The following is a 19,760-nucleotide window of genomic DNA, read 5'->3' on the forward strand; positions in this document are numbered from 1 at the left end:
CCAAGTGTGGGAGGGTACCAGCCCCAGGTGGGCTGGTGCGTCCCCCCACAAGGGCCCAAGGCGCCTAGGGTTTGGGGAAGGGGGCGCACCCACCTAACTTGGGGGGCAAGTTTCCCCTCTTCCCCCCTTGGCCACACCCTAGATGGGTTTTGGGCTGGCCGCAGCCCCTAGGGGTGGAACCCTAGGTGGGGGCGCAGCCCCCCCCCTCTCCCCCTATATATAGTGGAGGCATAGGAGCAGCCCAACACACGAAGTTCTTCTCCTGTTGGCGCAGCCCTACCTCTCTTTCTCCTCATATCTCGCGGTGCTTGGCGAAGCCCTGCAGGATTGCGACGCTCCTCCACCACCACCACGTTGTTGTGCTGCTGCTGGACGGAGTCTTCCTCAACCTCTCCCTCTCTCCTTGCTGGATCAAGGCATGGGAGACGTCACCGGGGTGTACGTGTGTTGAACGCGGAGGTGCCGTTCGTTCGGCACTAGGATCTTCGGTGATTTGGATCACGACGAGTACGACTCCTTCAACCCCGTTCTCTTGAACGCTTCCGCTTAGCAATCTACAAGGGTATGTAGATGCACTCTCCTTCCCCTCGTTGCTGGTTTCTCTATAGATAGATCTTGGTGACACGTAGGAATTTTTTTGAATTTCTGCTACGTTCCCCAACAGTGGTATCAGAGCTAGGTCTATTGCGTAGATTCTTTGCACGAGTAGAACACAAAGTAGTTGTGGGCGTTGATTTTGTTCAATATGCTTACCGTTACTAGTCCAATCTTGTTTCGACAGTATTATGGGATGAAGCGGCCCGGACCGACCTTACACGTACACTTACGTGAGACAGGTTCCACCGACTGACATGCACTTGTTGCATAAGGTGGCTAGCGGGTGCCAGTCTCTCCCACTTTAGTCGGATCGGATTCGATGAAAAGGGTCCTTATGAAGGGTAAATAGCAATTGACATATCACGTTGTGGTTTTTGCGTAGGTAAGAAACGTTCTTGCTAGAAACCCATAGCAGCCACGTAAAACATGCAAACAACAATTAGAGGACATCTAACTTGTTTTTGCAGGGTATGCTATATGATGTGATATGGCCAAGAAGAATGTGATGAATGATATGTGATGTATGAGATTGATCATGTTCTTGTAATAGGAATCACGACTTGCATGTCGATGAGTATGACAACCGGCAGGAGCCATAGGAGTTGTCTTTATTTATTGTATGACCTGCGTGTCATTGAACAACGCCATGTAATTACTTTACTTTATTGCTAACCGGTAGCCATAGTAGTAGAAGTAATAAGTTGGCGAGACAACTTCATGGAGACACGATGATGGAGATCATGATGATGGAGATCATGGTGTCATGCCGGTGATGATGATGATCATGGAGCCCCGAAGATGGAGATCAAAAGGAGCAAAATGATATTGGCCATATCATGTCACTTTTTGATTGCATGTGATGTTTATCATGTTTATGCATCTTATTTGCTTAGAACGACGGTAGTAAATAAGATGATCCCTCATTAAAATTTCAAGAAAGTGTTCCCCCTAACTGTGCACCGTTGCGAAAGTTCGTCGTTTCGAAGCACCACGTGATGATCGGGTGTGATAGATTCTAACGTTCACATACAACGGGTGTAAGCCAGATTTACACACGCAAAACACTTAGGTTGACTTGACGAGCCTAGCATGTACAGACATGGCCTCGGAACACAAGAGACCGAAAGGTCGAGCATGAGTCCTATAGTAGATACGATCAACATGAAGATGTTCACCGATGATGACTAGTCCGTCTCACGTGATGATCGAACACGGTCTAGTGGACTCGGATCATGTAATCACTTAGATGACTAGAGGGATGTCTATCTGAGTGGGAGTTCATTAGATGAACTTAATTATCCTGAACATAGTCAAAATCCCTTTGTAAATTATGTCATAGCTCGCGCTATAGTTCTACTGTTTTAGATATATTCCTAGAGAAAATATAGTTGAAAGTTGAAAGTAGCAACTATGCGGACAGTAGAAAGCTTATGTCCTTAATGCACAGCTCAGTGTGCTGAACCCCAAACATCGTCTGTGGATGTTGCGAACATCGGACATGCACGTTTTGATAACTACGTGATAGTTCAGTTAAACGGTTTAGAGTTGAGGCACCAAAGACGTTTTCGAAACGTCGCGGAACATATGAGATGTTTCGAAGGGCTGAAATTGGGATTTCAGGCTCGTGCCCACGTCAAGAGGTATAAGACCTCCGACGATTTTCTTAGCCTACAAACTAAGGGAGAAAAGCTCAATCGTTGAGCTTGTGCTCAGATTGTCTGAGTGCAACGATCACTTGAATCGAGTGGGAGTTGATCTTCCAGGTGAGATAGTGATGTTTCTCCAAAGTCATTGCCACCAAGCTGCTAGAGCTTCGTGATGAACTATAACATATCAGGGATAGATATGATGATCCTTGAGGTATTCATGATGTTTGACACCGCGAAAGTAGAAATCAAGAAGGAGCATCAATTGTTGATGGTTGGTGAAACCACTAGTTTCAAGAAGGGCAAGGGCAAGAAGGGATACTTCATGAAACGGCAAATTAGCTGCTGCTCTAGTGAAGAAACCCAAGGTTGAACCCAAACCCGAGACTAAGTGCTTCTATAAGGGGAACATTCACTAGAGCGGAATTACCCTAGATACTTGGTAGATGAGAAGGCTGGCAAGGTCGATAAAAGTATATTGGATATACATTATGTTAATGTGTACTTTACTAGTACTCCTAGTAGCACCAGGGTATTAGATACCGGTTTGGTTTCTAAGTGTTAGTAACTCGAAATAAAAGCTACGGAATAAACGGAGACTAGCTGAAGGTGAGATGACGATATATGTTGGAAGTGTTTCCAAGGTTGATGTGATCAAGCATCGCACGCTCCCTCTACCATCGAGATTGGTGTTAAAATAATTGTTATTTGGTGTTTGCGTTGAGCATAGACATGATTGGATTATGTCTATCGCAATACGGTTATTCATTTAAGGAGAATAATGGTTACTCTGTTTATTTGAATAATACCTTCAATGGTATTGCACCTAAAAGGAATGGTTTATTGAATCTCGATTGTAGTGATACATATTTTCATGCCAAAAGATATAAGATAGTAATGATAGCACCACTTACTTGTGGCACTGCCATGTAAGTCATATTAGTATAAAACGCATGAAGAAGCTCCATGTTGATGGATCTTTGGACTCACTCGTTTTTGAAATGTTTGAGACATGCGAACCATGTCTATTGGTGTATATGCATGAAGAAACTCCATGCAGATGGATCGTTTGGACTCACTTGATTTTGAATCACTTGAGACATGCAAATCATACCACATGGGCAAGATGACTGAAAGGCCTAGTTTTCAGTAAGATGGAACAAGATAGCAACTTGTTGGAAGTAACACATTTTGATGTGTGCAGTCCAATGAGTGCTGAGGCATGCAGTGAATATCGTTATGATCTTACTTCACAGATGATTCGAGTAGATGTTGAGCATATTTACTTGATGAAACACAAGTCTGAATTATTGAATGGTTCAAGTAATTTCAGAGTGAAGTTGAAGGTCATCGTGACAAGAGGATAAAATGTCTATGATATGATCATAGAGATGAGTATCTGAGTTACGAGCTTTGGCACACATTTAAGACATTGTGGAAATTGTTTCACAATTAATACCGCCTGGAACACCATAGAGTGATGGTGTGTCCAAACATCATAGTTGCACCCTATTGGATATGGTGCGTACCATGATGTCTCTTATCGAATTACCACTATCGTTCATGGGTCAGGCATTAGAGACAACCGCACTCACTTTAATAGGGCACCACGTAATTCCGTTGAGACGACACCATTTGAATTATGGTTTGGATAAACCTAAGTTGTCGTTTCTTAAAAGTTTGGGGCTGCGATGCTTATGTGAAAAAGTTTCAGGTTGATGAGCTCAAACCCAAAGCGGATAAAAATGCATCTTCATAGGACACCCAAAACAGTTGGGTATAACTCCTATCTCAGATCCAGAAGCAAAAGTAATTGTTTCTAGAAATGGGTCCTTTCTCGAGGAAAAGTTTCTCTCGAAAGAATTGAGTGGGAGGATGGTGCAGAGTTAATGAGGTTATTGAACCATCACTTCAACCAGTGTGTAGCAGGGCACATGAAGTTGTTCATGTGGCACCTACACCAATTGAAGTGGAAGCTGATGATAGTGATCATGATGCTTCGGATCAAGTCACTACCGGACCTCGTAGGTCGACAAGGACGCATACTACTTCAGAGTGGTATGTAATCCTGTCTTGAAGGTCATGTTGCTAGACAACAATGAACCTACGAGCTATGGAGAAGCGATGGTGAGCCCAAATTCCGACAAATGGTTAGAAGACATGAAATCCGAGATAGGATCCATGTATCAGAACAAAGCATGGACTTTGGTGGACTTGCCCGATGATCGGCAAGCCATTGAGATAAATCGATCTTTAAGAAGAAGACGGACGTGGACGGTAATGTCACCGTCTATGAAGCTCGACTTGTGGCGAAGAGTTTTTCACAAGTTCAAGGAGTTGACTACGATGAGATTTTCTCATCCGTAGTGATGCTTAAGTCTGTCGGAATCATGTTAGCATTAACTGCATTTATGAAATATGGCAGATGGATGTCCAAAAATGAGTTTCCTTACCAGTTTTCGTAAGGAAAGGTTGTATGTGATACAATCAGAAAGTTTTTGTCAATCCTAAGGATGCTAAAAGGTATGTTGGCTCCAGCGATCCTTCTAAGGACTGGAGTAAGCATCTCGGAGTTGGAATGTACGCTTTGATGAGATGATCAAAGATTTTGGGTTTATACAAAGTTTATGAGAAACTTGTATTTCCAAAGAAGTGAGTGGGAGCACTATAGAATTTCTGATGAGTATATGTTGTTGACATATTGTTGATCAGAAATGATGTAGAATTTCTGGAAAGCATATAGGGTTATTTGAAAGGTGTTTTTCAATGGAAAACCTGGAATAAGCTGCTTGAACATTGAGCATCAAGATCTATGAGGATAGATCAAAAACACTAAATGGTACTTTCAAATGAACATATACCTTGACATGATCCTGAAGGTGTTCAAGATGGATCAGTCAAAGAAGGAGTTCTTGCCTGAGATGTAAGGTACGAAGTTAAGACTTAAAGCTCGACCACGACAGAAGAGAGAGAGAAAGGACGAAGGTCGTCCCCTATGCTTCATACGTAGGCTCTATAGTATGCTATGCTGTGTACCGCACCGGAAGTGTGCCTTGCCATGAGTCAGTCAAGGGGTACAAGAATGATCCAGGAATGGATCATTGGACAGTGGTCAAAATTGTCCTTGGAGTAAATAAGGACATGTTTCTCAATTATGGAGGTGATAAAGAGTTCGACATAAAGGGTTACGTCGATGCAAGCTTTAACACCTATCTGAATGACTCTGATTAGCAAACCGGATACGTATAGTGGAGCAACCATTTGGAATAGCTCCAAGTGGAGCGTGGAAGCAGCATTTACAATACGACCTAGAGATTTGCGAAGTACATACAGATCTGAATGTTGCAGACCCGTTGACTAAAACCTCTCTCACAAGCAAAACATGATCAAACCCCAGAACTCATTGAGTCTTAATCACATGATGATGTGAACTAGTTTAGTGACACTAGTAAACTCTTTGGATGTTGGTCACATGGCGATGTGACCTGTGAGTGTTAATCACATGGCGATGTGAACTAGATTATTGACTCTAGTGCAAGTGGGAGACTGTTGGAAATATGCCCTAGAGGCAATAATAAATTAGTTATTATTATTATATTTCCTTGTTCATGATAATCGTTTATTATCCATGCTATAATTGTATTGATAGGAAACTCAGATACATGTGTGGATACATAGACAACACCATGTCCCTAGTGAGCCTCTAGTTGACTAGCTCGTTGATCAATAGATGGTTAGGGTTTCCTGACCATGGACATTGGATGTCGTTGATAACGGGATCACATCATTAGGAGAATGATGTGATGGACAAGACCCAATCCTAAGCCTAGCACAAAGATCGTGTAGTTCGTATGCTAAAGCTTTTCTAATGTCAAGTATCATTTCCTTAGACCATGAGATTGTGAAACTCCCGGATGCCGTAGGAATGCTTTGGGTGTACCAAACGTCACAACGTAACTGGGTGGCTATAAAGGTGCACTACGGGTATCTCCGAAAGTGTCTGTTGGGTTGGCACGAATCGAGACTGGGATTTGTCACTCTGTGTGACGGAGAGGTATCTCTGGGCCCACTCGGTAGGACATCATCATAATGTGCACAATGTGATCAAAGAGTTGATCGCGGGATGATGTGTTACGGAACGAGTAAAGAGACTTTCCGGTAACGAGATTGAACAACGTATCGGTATACCGACGATCAAATCTCGGGCAAGTACAATACCGCTAGACAAAAGGAATTGTACACGGGATCGATTGAGTCCTTGGCATCGTGGTTCATCCGATGAGATCATCATGGAACATGTGGGAGCCAACATGGGTATCCAGATCCCGCTGTTGGGTATTGACCGGAGAACGTCTCGGTCATGTCTGCATGGTTCCCGAACCCGTAGGGTCTACACACTTAAGGTTCGATGACGCTAGGGTTATAAAGGAAGTTTGTATGTGGTTACCGAATGTTGTTCGGAGTCCTGTATGAGATCCCGGACGTCACGAGGAGTTCCGAAATGGTCCGGAGGTAAAGATTTATATATGGGAAGTCCTGTTTTGGTCATCGGAAAAGTTTCAGGTTTTATCGGTAACGTACCGGGACCACCGGGAGGGTCCCGGGGGTCCACCAAGTGGGGCCACCATCCTCGAAGGGCTGTATGGGCTAAGTGTGGGAGGGGACCAGCCCCAGGTGGGCTGGTGCGCCTCCCTCAAGGGCCCAAGGCGCCTAGGATTTGGGGAAGGGGGCGCACCCACCTAACTTGGGGGGCAAGTTTCCCCTCTTCCCCCCCCCTTGGCCGCACCCTAGATGGGTTTTGGGCTGGCCGCCGCCCCTAGAGGTGGAACCCTAGGTGGGGGCGCAGCGCCCCCTCTCCCCCTATATATAGTGGAGGCATAGGAGCAGCCCAACACACGAAGTTCTTCTCCTATTGGCGCAGCCCTACCTCTCTTTCTCCTCATATCTCGCGGTGCTTGGCGAAGCCCTGCAGGATTGCCAGGCTCCTCCACCACCACCATGCTGTTGTGCTGCTGCTGGATGGAGTCTTCCTCAACCTCTCTGTCGGTGTCAAAACCGGCGGATCTCGGGTAGGGGGTCCCGAACTGTGCGTCTAGGCGGTTGGTAACAGGAGACAAGGGACACGATGTTTTTTACCCAGGTTCGGGCCCTCTCGATGGAGGTAAAACCCTACTCCTGCTTGATTAATATTGATGATATGGGTAGTACAAGAGTAGATCTACCACGAGATCGGAGTGGCTAAACCCTAGAAGCTAGCCTATGGTATGATTGTTGTTCGTCCTACGGACTAAAACTCTCCGGTTTATATTGACACCGGAGAGGGCTAGGGTTACACAGAGTCAGTTACAATGGGAGGAGATCTTCATATCGTATCGCCAAGCTTGCCTTCCACGCAAAGGAAAGTCCCATCCGGACACGGGACGGAGTCTTCAATCTTGTATCTTCATAGTCCGGGAGTCCGGCTGAGGGAGTTCCGGACTAGGGGTTGTCCGGATAGCTGAACTATCATCATCGTCCGGACTCCAAGACTATGAAGATACAAGATTGAAGACTTCGTCCCGTGTCCGGATGGGACTTTCCTTGGCGTGGAAGGCAAGCTTGGCGATACGGATATGTAGATCTCCTACCTTTGTAACCGACTATGTGTAACCCTAGCCCTCTCCGGTGTCTATATAAACCGGATGGCCTTAGTCCATAGGACGAATAACAATCATACCATAGGCTAGCTTCTAGGGTTTAGCCTCCTTGATCTCGTGGTAGATCTACTCTTGTAACCCACATCATCAATATTAATCAAGCAGGACATAGGGTTTTACCTCCATCAAGAGGGCCCGAACCTGGGTAAAAACATCGTGTCCCTCGTCTCCTGTTACCATCCGCCTAGACACACAGTTCGGGACCCCCTACCCGATATCCGCCGGTTTTGACACCGACATTGGTGCTTTCATTGAGAGTTCCGCTGTATCGTCACCGATAGGCTCGATGGCTTCTTCGATCATCAACGATGATGCAGTCCAGGGTGAGACCTTCCTCCCCGGACAGATCTTCGTATTCAGCGGCTTCGCACTGCGGGCCAATTCGCTTGGCCAGCTGGAGCAGATCGAAGGCTACACCCCTGGCCGTCAGGTCAGATTTGGAAGTTTGAACTTCACGGCTGACATCCGCGGGGACTTGATCCTCGGCGGATTCGAGCCACAGCCGAGCGTGCCGTACTATCACGATGGGCATGATTTAGCTCTGCAACCGGACAGTACCCTGGAGGCCGCACTCGAACCCGCTCCGATCTTCGACTCGGAGCCGGCTGCGCAGACCAACGATGGATGGCTAGACACCACCTCGGGGGCTGCAACCTCTACGGCGATAGAGCCGAACATCGATCTTGTCCCCCATGAAGCCCGTGACTCCGAGGTGCCGAACTCCTTGCCAGACTCCGGACCTCCCGCGCCCCCTCCAGTCGAATCCGATTGGGCGCCGATCATGGAGTTCACCGCGGCAGACATCTTTCAACACTCACCTTTTTGGCGACATCTTGAGTTTGCTAAAGTACCTCTCGCTATCAGGAGAGGCCTGGCCGGACTGCGGCCAGGATGGTTGGGATGCGGTCAACGAAGAAATTCAGAGCCCACCCACCACCCACTTGGTAGCCACTATGGACGACCTAACCGACATGCTAGATTACGACTCTGAGGACATCGACGGTATGGACGACGATGTCGGAGACGACCAAGAACCAGCGCCTAACGGGCGCAGAAAAGCCACCCCATCCAACAACGTATGCATGGTGGACACACCAAAAGGAAGCGACAATGAGGAAAAACGGGACGTGGCGAAGGACAACTTCCCCAATAGACAAACAAAGCAGCGACGCAAGCGCCGCCCAAAGACCGGCATCGACAAAAACGGTACCCATATGGACCCGGCCCTAGAGCAGGGCGAAGCAGTGGACGACGCACACGTCAACAAGAAGCCAGCCGGACATGAACCGGACAAGCAACCCATCCCCGGCGAAGATGATCTCACATCACCAGAGCATACGAATCTCCATAACAGGCTCGTTGCCACTGCAAGAAGTTTGAAGAAGCAAAAGCGGAAGCTCAAAACAGCGGAAGACACACTCAGAATAAGATGGAGCAAAGTACTCAACACCGCAGATAAATATGGCACTAGTCACCAGACAAAGAGCTACCCGAAGCGCAAGTTGTTGCCCGAATTTGACGAGGAGGCCTTCGAGCCCCCGCAGTCAAAAAAGAAAGGGGCCGCCTGGCCGGATAGACGACCAGATGACAGGCCAAGAGCAACACGGGGCGCCACACACAAGCCGGCACATGATCAGCATAAAGATCTTCAGAAAAAGGATAACCCGGCCAGGTCTATCTATGGGCCAAAAAAGAAGACTCCAGGAAGTAACACAACCAGCCGAGCATTTGAAGACAATGGCACACCCAAATACAGGGGCGCCGCACACCCACTATGTTTTACCGACAAGGTACTGGATCATGGATTTCCAGCGGGATTTAAACCCATAAACATAGAGGCATACGACGGAACAACAGACCCCAGAGTCTGGATTGAGGATTATATCCTACACATACACATGGCAAGAGGAGACGATCTCCATGCCATAAAATACCTTCCCCTCAAGCTCAAAGGGCCGGCCCGGCATTGGCTTAAAAGCCTCCTAGAAAATACGATTGGGAGTTGGGAAGAGCTTGAGGATGTGTTTCGAGCAAATTTTCAGGGGACTTATGTCCGGCCTCCGGATGCAGATGATTTAAGTCACATAACTCAACAGCCCAGAGAATCAGCACGCAAATTCTGGAACAGGTTCCTCACTAAAAAGAACCAAATAGTCGATTGTCCGGACGCTGAAGCCTTGGCAGCTTTCAAACACAACGTCCGAGACGAATGGCTCGCCAGACACCTCGGCCAGGAAAAACCAAGAACAATGGCCGCACTAACAAGTCTCATGACCCGCTTTTGCGCGGGGGAAGACAGCTGGTTGGCTAGATGCAGCACCAGCGACCCGAGTACATCTGAAATCAGGGATGGAAATGGGAAATCACGACGCAAAAAAGATCAGCGCCGGAACAAGGAGAATGACCCAAATAGTACGGCGGTCAACGCCAGATTCAAAAGCTCTCGGCCGAACAACAAAACACTGCCCTTACAGGATAACAGTGATGAGTTATCCAACCTCAACAAGATTCTGGATAGACTGTGTCAAATACACGATACCTCCGGGAAGCCTGCAAACCATACCCACAGAGATTGTTGGGTCTTCAAGCAGTCCGGCCGATTTAACGCCGAACACAAAGGGCTCGACACACCAAGTGACAGTGACGAAACCCAAAAGCAGCGCTCCGGAAACCAAAAGACTTTCCCATTAGAAGTCAAAACAGTGAACTCACTTCACGTGATAACACGCAGCGCGGCCCCTGCTATACCAGGACACCGTCAGCAGACTGGGGATAGAACCCACCAAAATTCGTTATAGCAGCACTTCCTTCAAAGGAGTGATGCCAGGCCTTTTTTAGCCAATTTTACAGGCTCTGTACCACTAGGGGTCGTGTTCGGTTCATCCGACAACCTCCGTCGCGAAAAGCTCACCCTCCATCGCCCCATTTAGCAGTAGCCCTTAAGCACTACTGGGGCGTGCAGCTTTCGCGCACTTTCATGCAATACCGCATTACGCGTCTCTTACGCTTAAAAATGCCCGGTCCACGTGGCATATTCTTAAAAACTCCAGGTGTCTCTCGACCACGGAGAATGTGCGGCTGCCTAGACAGCCACACATTATTCCGACCTTGCAGGTCAAAGCCCCTAAAAACAGGTCATTTAGACCTCGGACATGGTTAGACGAGTCCGGCAAGGGGCTTCCCAGCCGCATACCCCTTTTTATAGGGGGCCGCGCGCGTAAATGATGAAAGCCAATAAAGCTCAACTTTCTTCACCTTCCAAATTATACTTTATTTTGATACACTTTTTGCACGATATTTCTTAGAAACTAAGTCCTTCTCTTTTACAAATGAAGCACGTGCTATACCCGTCCAGGATACAGCACAACGGAGACACAGGCGCAGACGTGCAGTAGGGACCCGTTGCAAGGATTCTTTTCAGATTAAGACCCTGCGTAAACCTTTCTCACTGTCTCTTGTGGATACACATCCCCCGGTTTCCTACCAGAGCCGAGGAGGAGGCTGGCGTTTTGGCATCGGCCGCGTCAGAAGTTCCCGCCTGTACCTGGACACTAGGGGCTTAGGGCTTTATTTTGCCCGATATCATAAAGACCGAACACCTCAGGGAGTGTTCGGCATCTCGAGTTAGGCCTTATATGCATCAGCTCTGAATCATGTCTTTGGTCAAATGTTGGGTTTGCCCGGCTCCTGTGTTTTGCTGCCTTACGTTCTGTATCATCGGCTAACGTGGCACCAGGAGAACTACTGCGATTGTGCCCCGGTTCGGCCGGGAGAGGACCTCAATAGAGAAAGCCGAAAACTGACTGTCATGATATAGCGAGAGACTGGTCAACCACTCGATCGACCATTGGAATGTTTAGAATTCCTCCGCTTTGACGAAGGACCGCTTCTCGGTCAGGCACATACGCGCCCCAAGTTCGGAGAAGCGCGGTGCCATCAGGGGCTATATAGTAGCCCCACATTCGAGCTCCTATGGCTAAGTGAAAGTGATAAAGCATTGTAGTCCGGTTGCCTAGTTTGCTATGCTATCACCTCCTTAAAAGGACCAAGACGTTGGATTAAGTGTGAAAAAGCGTTTTTCTTTTTGCAAACACCCCCGCACCATGTGCGTGGGGGCTGAAGCCAAAGACTGCCATCTTTCAGATTATACATACATATACGGCCGCACAGGAGATAGTTCAATACTTGAACACACAAGTATAAAAAGTCATTGCATTATAAACATGATCTTAGAAATCATACATGTCATTCAAACATAACATCTTTCGAGCACTGCGACTCTATTATACGAGCGCCCTGCAGGACTTCCTCAAAGTAATGCTCGGTGGGGAATCGGCTTTTGTCCGAACCCCGGGATGCAACAGCGGTGGCGTCCATCTCCGCCCAGTATGTTTTACCACGGGCGAGAGCCATCTGCGCACCTTCTATGCATGCCAACCGCTTCATCGCCTTAATATGCGGCGGCCCCAAGGAATTGCTGCAACAAGCCAAAATAACTCTTCGGCTTGGGGCTATTCGGCCACAGATGAGTTACCACATCCTTCATGGCCAGTCCGGACAATCTATTCAGCTCAGCCCACTCAACCAGCCGATCACTCAACGGAAGTGGATGCTCCGGACTATGGAATTGAGACCAGAAAAGCTCTTCCATTTCATGATCCTCTTGGCTCCGAAAGTGCATGACTGCGTCAGCCGCACTCGCCGCCAAGTCCAGATAAGGATCCTCCGCACCATACAATCGGCCCAGCTGAGCATACTTCGGATCCGTGAACTTCCTACGCAGCATAAAGGGCTTTCCAGCCACAATGTCTCCGACCTGACGCAGTTCCTCCTTCATAGCCCGCATCGCACTACGGGCATCCTTGGCTTCGGCATCGGCCTTCTTCAGGTCCTCTTGCTCCGCTCGGCGTTCTCCTTCAAGAACCTCCAGGCGGTCGGTAGCTACTTTTAATTTCATGGCCATTCCGGCCATCTCCTCCCTGCTTCGGCAGTGAGCAGCCTTCTCGGCTTCTAGCTCTTCCGCTGCCTTCAAGGCAACCGCCTCGCTTTTTCTGGCTTGCTCCTTGGCCCGAGCAAGTTCTGCTCGAAGGTCTTCCACAGCAGCAGCACCATCTGCATCAAGCATACAACTTGTAAGGAATGGGCATCAGCTCCCTTACTAAGCGACCGCGGCGCAATCACATACCTTGTGACTCATCAAGTCGTTTATTGACCAACGAGATGTCCGCATCTGCAGCGTCGAGTTGCTTCTTCAGCTCGGCGAATCCATCAGTCCGGCTGGCCACCGAACGTTCTGCCACCTGCATAGGAAAGGCGACAGTTAATAACTGAGATTATGATCCTAGGCACGCTGCCGTTTTTGACAGCATACCAAGTCTCAGGGGCTACTATACAGGGCGCACTTCATGTGCAAAACTGTCAACAGGTATGTCATTTTTTGCATACCTCAAATCCCGCCAGTAAACTTCCGACGGCCTCATACAACCCGCTTTCGGCGGGCGATATCCTCTCAATCACATTACCCATTAATGTGCATTGATCTTCTGAGATGGACGCCCTATTAAGCAAATCCTGCAGCTCCACCGGCCGTACTCCAATGGGTGCCGAACTCTCTGGCCCCGCCGGACTCGGGGAGACCCTCCGCGACAACACCTCAGGGTCGTCCGCCCCGTGCGATGGGGCGGCAGATGGAGGCGTTTCGCTCTCCATCATCTCCGGACGAAGGTCTCCCGAAGATGAGCTGTGCTGAGATGGGCTAAGATCCGAACTACAAGGTAAAAACTGCGGTTACCTTTAGACATTAAGCAGGGGTGTCTAATAATTATAAAATCCCCCTTTTTTACTTACGGCTCGTTAGAGGGCTGATTCCTCCGAGGAGACAGTACGGCCAGGGCGCTTTCTGGCACAGGACCTTCCGGTACAGATTTCTTTCCCCGCTTTGAGGCCTTGGCCTCCGGGTCTTCGGAAGCGTTCCGCTTCTCCCCCTGGAAGGAGGGACTCTCGATTCCTCCCTTACTAAATGCCCCCTTGGCAGAAGTGACAGTTTCCCCGTGTCCCCCTTCGCCCTCATTTGAAGGTGCAACCTCCAACATTTTGATTAACACGGGATCCTGCATGGTCTCAGGGAGGGGGGACGGACACCGTATCAGTTTTGCTTGCGCTATCCACTCCTGTCCAGGGATAGCTGGTTAAAAGGCAAGCTCACGATAAATAAATGGATGGTGTGTCCGGACACAGGGCTACTTACTTGAGTATCCGGGCGATTGCAGCTTAGGCCAACATCCTCGGTCAATTCCGGATGCGTCTCTTGCAGTCCGAAGAACAGTTTATACATCTCCATGGGAGTCAAACCCATGAAGTGTTGAAGAGCTCGCGGCCCCTCCGGATTAAATTCCCACAGGCGGAGGGGGCGACGTTTGCAGGGCAGTAGGTGCCGGATCAACATGACCTGCACCACTGCGACCAGATTGATCTCCCTTTCTTGGAGGACTCGAATCCGGTCTTGCAACAGGGGGACGTCTTTGGGCGATCCCCAGTCACGCCCCTTGTTGACCCATGACGTCAGCTGCTGTGGAGGGCCCGAGCGAAAGACGGGCGGCGGCTTTTGCCTGCTGCCCCGGGGAGCGGTGATATAAAACCACTCTTGTTGCCACAAGCCGAGCTCCTCTTGGAAAGAGCCCTTGGTCCATGGAGCTTCGGCCCTCTTGCTTATAACCGCCCCGCCGCACTCTGCTTGACGCCCCTCAATCATCTTTGGCTCCACGTTGAAGGTTTTGAGCCATAAGCCGAAGTGAGGGGTAGTGCGGAGGAAGGCTTCACAAACGACAATGAATGATGAGATATGGAGGATGGACTCCGGAGCCAGGTCCTGGAAATCCAGCCCATAGTAAAACATGAGCCCCCTCATGAAGGGATCCGTCGGGAAGCCTAAACCCCGAGGGAAGTGAGACATGAACACGACGATCTCTCCAGGCTCGGGAGTTGGGATAACTTGCCCTCGGGCAGGCAGCCTATGCGAAATCTCGTAGGTTAAATACCTGGCCTCTCTCAGCTTTAGCACGTCCTCCTCCATGACGGAGGAGGGCATCCACCAGCCTCGTAGATCAGGACCGGACATTGTCGAGGATCGAAGGTACCTGAATTCGGAGACCTGGGTGTTGGAACTCAGGGAGAGGGGCGGATTCGATAGAAGATTGAATAAAAAGAACGTGCCTTGGTCTCATTATAAAGAGGAAGAATACCAAGAGCCGTCCCTGTGACCGTTTGGAACCCGCCTTCGATGGAGGGGGCGTGGCAACGGGCGCGGTTGGGTTACCCACGTCCGTATTGATGGGAATCCCGGAATGAGGGGAACACGATCTCTGCTTCGACAGGACGTGCCGAGGAAACCGCTTCGCTAAACGCGCTGAAGTGGTACAATAAAAATGTTTCAAATAAAGGCTTGGTTGTGGTGTGACGTCACGCCACGGAATACGTCAGCAGATTGAACTTGTGTGAATATTATTCTCTCTAGGGTGGTATGTGGAATTTATTTTGCAGAGTCGGACACTATCCTGGTGTTCACAATCTTCTATGAATTATTTGGAGGAGGAACCCGCCTTGCAATGCCGAAGACAATATGCGCTCCGGACTCGTCGTCATTGAAGCCTGGTTCAGGGGCTACTGAGGGAGTTCCGGACTAGGGGGTGTCCGGATAGCCAAACTATCATCATCGGCTGGACTCCAAGACTATGAAGATACAAGATTGAAGACTTTGTCCCGTGTCCGGATGGGACTTTCCTTGGCGTGGAAGGCAAGCTTGGCAATACGGATATGTAGATCTCCTACCTTTTTAACCGACTCTGTAACCCTAGCCCTCTCCGGTGTCTATATAAACCGGATGGCCTTAGTCCATAGGACGAATAACAATCATACCATAGGCTAGCTTCTAGGGTTTAGCCTCCTTGATCTCGTGGTAGATCTACTCTTGTAACCCACATCATCAATATTAATCAAGCAGGACGTAGGGTTTTACCTCCATCAAGAGGGCCCGAACCTGGGTAAAAACATCGTGTCCCTCGTCTCCTGTTACCATCCGCCTAGACGCACAGTTCGGGACCCCTACCCAAGATCCGCCGGTTTTGACACCGACACCGGCCAAAGGTCTTAGTCCGGCCATCCGGACACCCCCTAATCCAGGACTCCCTCAGTAGCCCCTGAACCAGGCTTCAATGACGACGAGTCCGGCGCGCAAGTTGTCTTCGGCATTGCAAGGCGGGTTCCTCCTCCGAATATCTCATAGAAGATGTTGAACACCAGGGTAGTGTCCGGCTCTGCAAAATAAGTTCCACATTCCACCGTAGAGAGAATAATATTTGCGTTAATTGGATCTGCTGACGTATCCCGCAGCGTGACATCATGCCATGGCCAGGCTTTTATTCATTTTATTGTTCCACCTCAGCGCGTTTAGCGAGGCGGTTTCCTTGGCACGTCTTATCAAAGCAGAGATCGTGTCCCCTTATTCCGGGATTCTCATCAATACAGGTGTGGGTAACCCAACCACGCCATTAACCGCGACGCTTGGGAGATAAGCGAGTTTTATTAGGCCGGTGGGGGGCTCATAGTTTTGGCCGCCCATATAAGGGGATAAGAATCTGCCCTTTCCATTCACGCCTTCTTCCTCCTCTGCTTATCCGTCCCTGCGCGCTCGAGCTCCAGCGCCCAAGCCCGCACTTCCCACCTCAACCTTCTCCAACCATGTCTGGAGCGGGAGGTAGATGGATGGCCTCCTCCGTCACAGAGGGGCAAATAAAAAATCTGAGGAAGGCCGAATACTTGTCCAACGACATCGCGCACCGACTTCCAGATGTGGGGCAACTCGTCCCCACCCCCAGGCCCCATGAGAGGGTTGTTTTTCTTCCCCATTTCCTCCGTGGACTGGGTTTTCCTCTTCACCCGTTCGTCCGGGGGCTCATGTTCTACTACGGCCTGGACTTCCACGATCTGCCCCCGAACTTCATCCTCAATATCTCGTCATTTATCGTCGTGTGTGAGGCCTTCTTCCGCATCCAGCCCAACTTTGGCCTATGGCTGAAGATCTTCAGTGTCAAGCCGAAGGTTGTGAAAGGCCGACAAGCGGAATGCGGAGGTGCCATGGTGGGCAAGATAGCCAACGTCACCTGGCTCGAGGGTGCCATCGTGGAAACCATCAAAGGGTGGCAATCGGGGTGGTTTTATATCACCGAGCCGCGTGACCCTAAGTGGGCAGCGGCCCCTGAATTTCGATCCAGCATCCCCACCCGGCTCACATCTTGGAAAGAGAAGGGCCTGTCGTGGGGCAATCCGGAAGAGGTGACCGGACTCCAAACCTGCGTCCGAGACCTGGTGACCAAGAAGGTCAAGCTTGTCAACGTGGTCCAGGTCATGCTCTTCCGCCAGATCCTCCCGTGTCAATGACGGGACTTCAATTTGTGGGAGTTCGACCCGGCCCAACACTAGACTCTATCCTGGCTCTTCGAAACGAAGCACGAGGACGCCTGGAAGGTGCTTTTCAAGAGTTCCGAGGTCTCCCCTCCTGTCACCGAGGATCGCGGATTCTGCGCCAAACGTCAAGCCTCCGAAGTAAGCTCACATTTAGTCCCTTACGGGATATCCGAATTTCATAGTGTGACTTTACGTGGGATCTAAACTCCCGTTCCTTTGACAGGACTGGAAGAGGACATCTGGACAGTTTGACTGTCCGGCTCCTTTGCCCGAAGGCCCAGCAGACACGCAATTAGCAAAGCTACTAGTTCCGTCACCTCACGTGGTGCCGGAGAAGAAGGCCAAGGAGAAGGCCGCGGGGACCCGAAAGAGTTCCCGGCGCCCGGTGGCGTCGGATTTGCCCGACAACCCCAACGCACCCTCCGCCTCTGAAGACGAGGAGGAAGAAGAAGAAGAAGATGCCTCTCCCCCTCCAACGGGGGGAGGAAAGAAAAGAAAGGCCGCCCCAACTGGGGAAGCCGGAGGGTCCAAGAAGGTGAAGACCCTTCTGCCGGACTATGCCCCCGACGCCGAAGACGGCGGGGGGAATGGCCATCCAGGGTCAAGCCCCTGGCAAAATCGTAAGTGTCCGGCTACCCGAATGTCTTATTGCACTCCTTTATTATTCGATAGCTTCTAACGCCGAATCTAATCATGTAGTCCGCCCAGAGCTCAGCTTGGCGATTCGTCGAGCGGCTCTCTGAATTCGTCGGATGTGAATAGTGCTTCACTTCCGACGGCCTCCTCCCCTCTCCCTACAGACGACGCTGAGGTGGAGTCCCGTAGGGGACAAAACCAGGAGGAGGTGGTCCTGGAGGCGCCCAAGGCGATCGTCCGGACTCTAGTCCCAAAGGGGGTAAAGCTCCGGAGGGATCTAAGTCCGGCCCCGGGCTGGACACTGCTCCGGAACCATCAGCGGTTCCAGAGTCCGACAGGCGGTGCCTTCATAAGAAGGGAAAGCCTGCGACGCCGGCGACTTCCGTCCACCCGAAAGCGCCGGACAATTTGCTGGAGGCGCTTAACGACGCCTCCATCCACGAGGAACACCGCACTGTTATGAGTGCGGTGATTCAGAAGGTTTAGTCCGCCAAGAGCGGGCTGACGGAAGCCTGCACAAGCCTGTTAACGGGCTTTGAGGTATGTGTTCAAAAACATATATATAAAAATATTACCGCATAGACAGTAGCCCCTGATGCTCAGTTCGGTGTTCGGAAAGAAAAGCCGAGCTGAGGATCTAGAAAGATATACGCAGGAGTTTAATAGAAGTATGTCGATATGGGAATGCAGGCTGCGCTGCTGACCTCTGCCGCACTGACTGCGGAGGTCAATGCATTGAAGGAAAGCCTCGAGCGGTCCGAGAGCGAGCTCGGTCGTGCCAAGAAGCAGCTCGAGGATAAAGAGGGTACATAGTACCTCCTGAAAATGTATATAGAAATACTTGGTTGCAAAATAAGAACAGGACCAATGTTAATGTTGCAGGAGCCACGACCGAGGTGGCGACCCTGAAAGAGGCGGTCTCCGAGGCTGAAAAGAGCGCGGCCTTGGAGCGCACCGAGCGAGAGAAGCAGGAGGCGCGGGTGGCGGAGGTGCGGCAAGAGCTCCAGGCTCTCGTGGAAAAACACGAGAGTTTGGAGCGTGACTCGAAGACTCGAGAGTCCGAGCTTTCCTTGGCTCTTGAGAGTGCCAAGACCGCTAAGGCCGAAGCCCAGAAGCCCAGAAGGCATTCTTTATGCAAAGCAAAAATATAAAAGTTAATTATCTGCTACTTACCCGAATCCGGAGCTCTCCAGGAGCATTCGCCGATCTGCCCCCTAGTGTGTCTGATGCCGCCGCATACCACCGAGCCGAAGAGGGGAGCTCGATGGAGAAAGTGTTCTGGTCTCAGTATGCTGAGGCCGAACATCCGGTGCCCCTAAGCGACCAGCTGAAGCAGTTGGTCGAGCTCCACAAAGTGGCCGAACAGGCCATGAAGGGCCTCATAGCTCGGTTGTGGCATGGAGAAGTCATGCCTGGGAGCTACTTCGGTCTGGTGCGGCGGCTGGTGGACGCGTGTCCGTGGATTGAGGTTGTCAAGCGCTCCGTTTGTATTGAAGGTGCCCGTCGGGCCCTTGCCCGTGCTAAGGTGCACTGGGGCAAGCTAGATGCGGAGAAGCTGGTGATGGACGCGCCACCGCCGGGCAAGGAGTATCGTACGCCCGAGATGTATTATAATGGCGTTCTGAAGGGTGCCCGCCGTATAGCGGATGAGTGCTCCAAAGATGTAATTTTTGAGTAGACTCGCATTTGTTATCCTGTACGCTGAAGCTTTGTTCATATACGT

The sequence above is a fragment of the Triticum dicoccoides genome, chromosome 2B (genome assembly GCF_002162155.2).
Source record: "Triticum dicoccoides isolate Atlit2015 ecotype Zavitan chromosome 2B, WEW_v2.0, whole genome shotgun sequence".
Classification (NCBI taxonomy): Eukaryota; Viridiplantae; Streptophyta; class Magnoliopsida; order Poales; family Poaceae; genus Triticum; species Triticum dicoccoides.